Genomic DNA, 8,030 nt, shown 5'->3' with positions numbered 1-8,030 from the left:
TTCTCTCTATCTCCCCCCAGAAATAATGCTTGAAGTGGTTGGGAACATAATATGGCATTTAATCACGGCAGCGTTTAGCTGAGTTTCTCCCGGTAGAAAACTCTCTTAGCATTGGAAAGCTGCGTGACGCTAGCAGCAACAGCCGTTCCATTTAAAGCTACGGTCACAGAATCAGCCTGTTTGGAACAGGGCTGTAAAAGAGGGGTATGAGCAGTATGAGGCATGGCTACAATGGGTGATCTGTTTGCTATATTAAGCAAAAAACTTCACAGACATGTTTTGTATAGGTATGGCCCTACAATATATTTTTCAAATATAGCATAATAGGTCCACTTTAAGTACAAGATCTGAGTACTTCTTACAGCTCTGAGTAAATGATAGCGGTAATAGCATAATATAGCACTGTGTTGATTTTGTCTAAAAATAGAGCTTCTTGAAGGATTTTATTCCAAAGAATGTTCTCTTTAGAATTAGTGAGTGGATAATTACATACTGTCACTTTCATGAAATGTAATTCACATGGGCGTTTTTAATTTCTTTGGAGTTACTTGCAGAAATGTGATTTGTTTTCACCACAATTTTAATATGGCACATGTTGAGCGGTTCCGTTACACCATGATTGTTTAAAACTCGGTTTGCAGAGGATGTCGAAGGGGTTCCATAACCACCATTTACATATCTGGACTGTCTTTTTTTCCAAGGCTTTTCCTTTTGGTTTCTCTTGCATGCCTTCATCACTTCCCATATTTTGCATTCAGCCATTAACATCTGGAGAGGACACTCTCTTTTCACACTAAAGGGGACAGATCCTGAGAAAAAAAAACGAGGTCACGAATGAATCCAGCAGCCGCAGAGAGTGCCCTGAGTGATGTTTAAACTCCAGGCCGAAATGACTTGTGGTGAGTCAGTGTTCCCTCCAAAACCAACAGGAGCGGCATAACCCGGCGACAACGAAACTAAGACATAAAGCCGAGCTACTTTGGCCGAACCTGGGCAGCGATAATGAACGGGATTAAGGCGTTAAAGCAGCGTGGATTAATGGTGCATCCTCTAGCTGGGCATGAGATGGTGGATGAGGATGACAAATTACAAGGAAACTATCCACCCGGTTCAAGCTCCAGTTGAGGATGTCCAGTACTCATCGTGTAGTCATCACTTAGAGGACACAGTGTTCTTTTCCTGTCTCTTCTCTTTATTTGCACAATGAGAAATCTTAATTCCCCAAAAATCTGTGCACGCATTAATCCATCCGCCCATCCCTCGGTTTTATTCTGTCATCAAATGAAAAGTGCAAATTCTTGATGATTAAATTACTACTAATGAGAATGATGAGGAGAGAGATATTTGTGAATGAATCACAGTGGAGGGGATTTCTGATTGAACTTCCCCCATGCTTAATTAGTTACATCATAATGTTATGGCGCATTTCCATTGCATGGCCTCGCTCGGCTTAGTAAGGTATAGTTAGGCCTTGTTAGGCCAGGCTCACTTTATGCTGCGTTTCCATTACAGTTTAGTAGCTGGGGCAGTAACTATAGTAACGCAGTGTAGGCGGAGCCGTGACGTCATCTTCAATGCGAACCACAGAAAAACAACATCAGCCGTTAGCTGTTAGCTCCAAAACAGCAAGCTCTTACTTGTTTTTGTCTAGATGAAAACCCTCAATTTACGAAACTCTTGCTATGTTGGTAAAAGTTGAGCATTGGCATAAAACGGTCAATTAATAAGTCGTGGGGGAAACGAGTCTCACAAGTGTTTTCATAAAGTTTGTTCAAATCCAGGGTTACCGTTTAGACTAACTTTCAATCTTGCAACATTATAAGATAAATAAAACATAATAAGATATGGTACACTTTATTGATCCCAATTTGGGAATTACTTCCGTCACAGCAAGATGTAAACAAAGCATTACACACAATGTGAAAATGAAAAAAAGTACGAAAAAACCGACATTAACATAACCTCTAAACATCTCAAAATATAAAATAAAACAGTGTCACATATATACATATTGACAGTGAAAGATATACTTCTGAATACTATCTACGCTATGAAGGGCCAATCTAACAATAAGAAGGATACTGTAATATTAACATTGAGTGTGCAAGAAATAGCCGACTAAATGACATATCAATGTACAAGGTATAGTGTGAAGACAATGGACACATTATAGTTTTTGGGCACTTTACTCCCTGCATTGAAACTTGTGAGGACCAAAAGACAACATAAAACCTCTGTGGCTCAGCTTTCTGACCCGCAACATATTTGAGATGCCAAACCCGAGAGACTGTTTACAAAATACTCTTATTTATGATAACATTTAAATCAAACTATGCAAGCCTGGAGGACTGGCCAAAAAGATAAGGGAAGCCTGGGCCAGCCAAACCAGGGGGAGTTAAGGTCCTTACACACCGAGCCAATTTTCGGCGTCGATAGATGTAGGGCCGTCAAATGAGCGTCGTGTCGCCCTACTCAGATTGGTGTGTACTGCACCGTTGTGTCTTTTTGGCCGTGCCGACACCTTCCGCCGCAGATTCGACATGTCGAATCGGTAGGTTGTCGGCCAAATAAATCACTCTGATTGGCTGTTCAGCTAGCGAATCAGTGCATGAGAAGCGAAACGGAAGTGAGGGACCCAAACAAACTATTAAGAAGGCAAATCTGAGATTTCATTTAACTCCAGCTCTCGACAGGTTCGGGAAAGCCCCATGAGCTTCTCGTTGTAGAGTGAAAATGGAACGCACACGCTATTTGTTGTTTGTTTATATCACGCAGTCTGTTCTTCTTCTCTCGGTTATCACGCAGTCTGTCTTCCAGTTGTTGCCTCTTTTGAATGACGAATACACACTACCGCCGCCTGCTGGTAAGGAGAGTTATTGCCACTCACGCATGCGCAGTTCGTACGTGCAACTTGGCCGTTGGCTGAAGTCTTTGCGGTGAGTTCCAGTGCGAAAAATGGCCAAGATGCAGGAGACGTGAGGCGACGTTCCGTCGGGACGTGTTCTTTGGTGTTCTTTGGTGTCAGTTTGGTGTGTAAGGAGCTTAAGAGCCAGAGCTCCCCCTGCGTAAACTAAACAGTTAAAACTAAACAACGTAACAAAGCTGTGAAAACTGGAATACCAGACCCTCCAGCCCCGAAAGAAGCAACAAAAAGAAATAAGGGCAAACTAAACTACTAAAGAGCAGCCAACAGCACTAAATGTTGGCACTTGACATCAATTATTTACGAAATCGCAAACAAATTATTGTAATTCTTAGGATACGCTGTTTGTAATATAAAACTTGCTTGGTTTGGTTGAATACTCTGATTATAAGTAAGTAAGTAACACTTTATTTATATAACACCCTTCTCAACACGGATGTACAAAGTGCAGTACACAGGACACAATTCACAGTACAACTATAAAATGTAGAATAAAAGGCATAAAACAAGAGCAGGTAATACATAGGATAAAACACCAATGAAAGACAGCTACTAACTCACCTCCTCCGGCGACCCAAAGGCCTGTCGGAAGAGGTGGGTCTTTAACTGCCTCTTAAAAATCTCTATTGAGGCTTTTATTTCCTGGGGGAGTTTGTTCCAAAGCCTTGGGGCCACCGCCTCAAAGGCACGGTCACCCTGGGTCTTTAGCCTGGTTCGGGGCACCCTTAGGAGGCCTTGCTCAGAGGACCTCAGGGCCCGGGTTGTGCTGTGAGGGTGGATCAGGTCATTAATGTAGGCTTGGCCATGGACAGCTCTATATGTGAGGACCAATATTTTGAATTGGGTTCAGTGCAGGGTGGGTTAGGGTTAGATTGCTTAGTAAATGAATCCTTGAGAGTTGAGCAGCCATGTTAGTTGTCTCATGTTAACAAATATAGACCACAATTTATTAGGTAATACAACAGAAGTATCGGATTTGTTTGTTTTTTGTGTGCATACAATTCTTCCAATTATGGGTTTTTCCAGAACGTCAGAGTGGACACAATCATGTTCAACTCTTTGTGAGGATATTGCTGATTCTAATTAATTTTAGGCTTCGTAAAAATAATGAATCAAAGCAAATGAAATACCCAAACCCTAACCCTTTTCTTTTTTTGAGTATTATGTAGTGGTTTAATAGGTGCGTAATAAACAATAAAATGTACAGGAAGTTCATCACTGCAGAAGTAAATGCACCTCAGCCTTTACTTTTAGTTATGACATTTTCCCCTGAAATTACAGAAGAAGGAAAAGATTGTAAGGGCAATCTTTAAACTTCACCAAGGCCATTTCCATAAGTGAAAAATAATGTGTGTATCCGCCCCGTGATTCGGATGTGCTCCAGAATTTAATGGGTTCTCCCTTGGCCCATGCTATACCCTACAAAAAAGCTTTATGGAATTCTGGCCGTAGTTTTTTCTATAATCCTGCTGACAAACAAACCACCGAAACAAAGACATAACCATCCTTTATAGAGGTAATAAAGGCAGCAGGCTGGTTGACCTGGATGTAAATACCTAAGCAGTTGTAATGTAAGCTATCTTCTGTTTTAAATGTTCCTAACCCTATACCCATTTTTATTTGGAAAGCTAATTGCCTCTATTTTGTGCATCTCTTATCATTTAAGGTACACAAGGCATACAGTCAGTATTGTTGGACACTATCTGTATATTGTTTAGCTAAATGCTAACAAGTATTGTTTGCACATTGCTTAGAGAACACATACAATACTGGTTTTGTGGGTGTGTTGCATATTAAAGATGGCACTTAGTGCTACAAATTGTGTATGTCTGCGTGGGCATGAGTCTTATGTCCTTGCATTCCGCATAGATGGAAAATAACAAACACCAGAGAATGCGGCTTGTACATTTTCTTGTTCCACTTTGTCAAGTCGTCATTCTACATACACAAGAGGAGTGCACGATACACAAACACTCCCAGGCACACAAACAGTGCCTTTCCCAAGGACACACACAGAAAGGTGTTGTTGTGTATATCTGTTGAGACCAGACAGCATGGCTCCAGGAACGAACCTGTTAGCACTCCGCTGTCATTTAAACTGTGTGGAGTCAATAATGTGCATGAGAAAGATACAAGAAAGTCTAAATGGGAGTGAGCAAGTAAAGAAAGGAAGGAAGAGATTTATATAATACACCAAGCTTATAAAGAGCTTTGAGTTAGAGAAATAATGGACGAGGTCGGTTTTATTCTGTAAATCAGTGGATGTATCTGCTGTATACAGAAAACCTGAAATCATTTCATTTATTTGGGGTTCAATGGAGCAATTTGAAATAGCATGCATACCATTATAAGATTTTACAGTCTTTTATTCTCAGTCAGAAATAAAAACATTTACTTTTTGTGGTACGAATGTCCGCTGAACTGAGCTGTCTAAAAATCACTACAAGGAATGAGCCATTTACATCTCCAATACCAAAGGATTCTGAATCAGCCTTGAAACATTAAAAATCCACATTACTTGACAAAAAATAATTTCATTATAAGCTTGAATGGTCAGTCTGTGGTTTTATCTGTATATGTGCTCAATAAAAGCAATTGCAATTCTGAAAGACAAGAAATTAATGTTGTGGTCATTTGGAAGCAAGCACAAAGTTTTGAATTCCCCAAATAGTGAGAAATATCCTACTGGCTTCCACTTGGATTGCACCCCTGTACAGTTGACAGTGTTGCTATAGGCATTGTCAACAGCACGGTTTCCAGTAACGCGGGATCGCCTCGATATGACCATGAGAAGACCTGCAGGATCTTGTAATGTGAGGCGGAGCGGAGGCTTATCTGAACGCTGCGATGGAAACTCTGCAGATGAAGATAAGCTGGCCGCTAAGTGTAAAACCTTACACAAGTGCTGGTCTTTTTATAGTCTATTAATGTATGGTTGGCTAAAGGCATTTCCAAAACAAAGCCCATTCAAACATGTGCATGAAACCGAAGAGATGAGCGGTGTGTGAGCAATGCACTATGGGATGGTTTTGCTTTGTGGCCTGGTCCCAGGCCAAACCCTTTAGCTTAAAATGGCTAACGTTGGGGTTTGTTAAAAGGTGATGTATTTGTGGTTTCTCCTCCCCGCTGTTTCACTCTTACAACGCCACAGATGATTTACTTTGGGCTACATTTTCTCTTCCCCATCTTATTCCTCATGCTTGTTATTGGTAGGCCACTTAACGCAATAAACCTGACTAAAGAAATGTCTTTTTATAAGGGTGTGTATGTGTGAATGTGAGCCTGGGGGCAGGTCAAAAGTGAGTAACCATACTTACAAATATTAGAATTTCCACATCAAGTACTCCTTGAGTATTCTTTAAACACTTCCAAACAATGTCCCCAATTTGTCAGTTTAGGCATTTAGCTAATGCTCTTATCTATAATGTCTTACACTAAGATCAACATTAAAATGCCTCTACTATAAATTAAACTAAATTCCTCTACTGGCAATATTCCAAGAGAGCATGAAGGCCAAAAGCTACACACACAGTAAAACAAAACAATCCTCACTAATCGGCAGTAGGCTATAATATATATATATATACACTTATCATATTATATATATATATATATATATATATATATATATATATATATAATATGAGAAGTGCTAAGCTAACATTAAGATCTAAAAATAGCAACAGCTAATGTCAAGGTGGAAATTGAGAGAAAGCAGTCAAATGCATTTATAAAAACGGACAGGATCGTAACATTTCCGTCACAATCCATTATGGGGGGGGGGGGAGAGCACGCTCGTGAACTGTCAACGGGGGACGGGGACAGGGGGGTTGCGCTCGTGAACTGTTAGCGCTGGTGTCATGCATGTCCACTGCACCTCGCGGGAGCGCGCCACAGCGTAAAGCACTCACAGACATTTCAATGATCTGTACGACAAAGTTAGGTTTGGAAACGATATCATCTCCTTTTTGGAGGGCATGCATAGAACACGGCATAACACTGGAGCCTTGCTGCTAGGGAAGCTTTGGTACTGTTCTGAGTTTGTTCTAATCTGTCAAAATGACGGACTGCTTACAGATTTTTCCGTCATTGTTAAAAGAAAATGGTCATAAACGGAAAATATTCGGTTAACGCGACCTCTGGTGCCAACCTTTGGGTTTGAATGGCATTTTGGATGGTGGGAGACAAGCTGGCAGAGAGGAGAACATTTGAACCAGGACTCAGCTGGAGAGCAGAACAAACAGATTAACATATGAGCGTGATCTGCCAGGCTCAGTGTGTATGCTTGTAGGCGAGTTAGAGCTGAGCAGGAGGATAGTACATCTGCTGATGTTTAGCAGGTATGATGTTTACCTTGTTCCCCATCTTAGGTGCTGTTTACACGGGAACTAAACGGGTTGTATCCGCTACTTTTCTCTTTCATATAGCCTGTTCGTTCACACGAGGCCGTAACGGAACCGCGGAAACGCGATACAATATTTAGAAAAATAGACTTTACATTGCTTTTAAGTTGATGGTTTACCATTATATACAATGCCTCCTCAATCAATCAATGTTTATTTATATAGCCCAATATCATACATGTTACATTTGTCTCAGTGGACTTCACAGTTTGTACAGAATATCAGTATGACAATACCACACCCTCTGTCCTTAGACCCTCACATCGTACAAGGAAAAACTTCCAGAGAAAACCCACAGTTTAAGGGGAACATGGGAGAAACCTCAGGGAGAGCAACAGAGGAGGGATCCCTCTCCCAGGATGGACAGACTCCTCTGCTGTGTGACATCACACAGCTGCTTTTCCTTGAATTCAGGGTAGATGGATTTGCTCCCACTTTCAAAAACTGGAACTGGGAGCTTGAGTGGCTTTTAATTGTACTTTGTTTTTATAGGGGGTCAGAAATGTTACATTGGACTAGTGTTCATTTCGTTGACTAAAACTATGACGAAATATGTTCGTCAACGACCTTTTTTTCCATGACGAAAACGAGACGATGACGAGACGGCACCGACGGCAGTAAACAATAACTGTAACGAAATCATGCACTATCGTTGACGAAAAGTGACGAGACGAAAATGTAGTTAAATTACTTTTTTTTTTACT

This window comes from Gymnodraco acuticeps, unplaced genomic scaffold (genome assembly GCF_902827175.1).
Source record: "Gymnodraco acuticeps unplaced genomic scaffold, fGymAcu1.1, whole genome shotgun sequence".
In the NCBI taxonomy this organism is placed as follows: Eukaryota; Metazoa; Chordata; class Actinopteri; order Perciformes; family Bathydraconidae; genus Gymnodraco; species Gymnodraco acuticeps.
Note: the sequence above shows the minus strand (reverse complement) of the source record.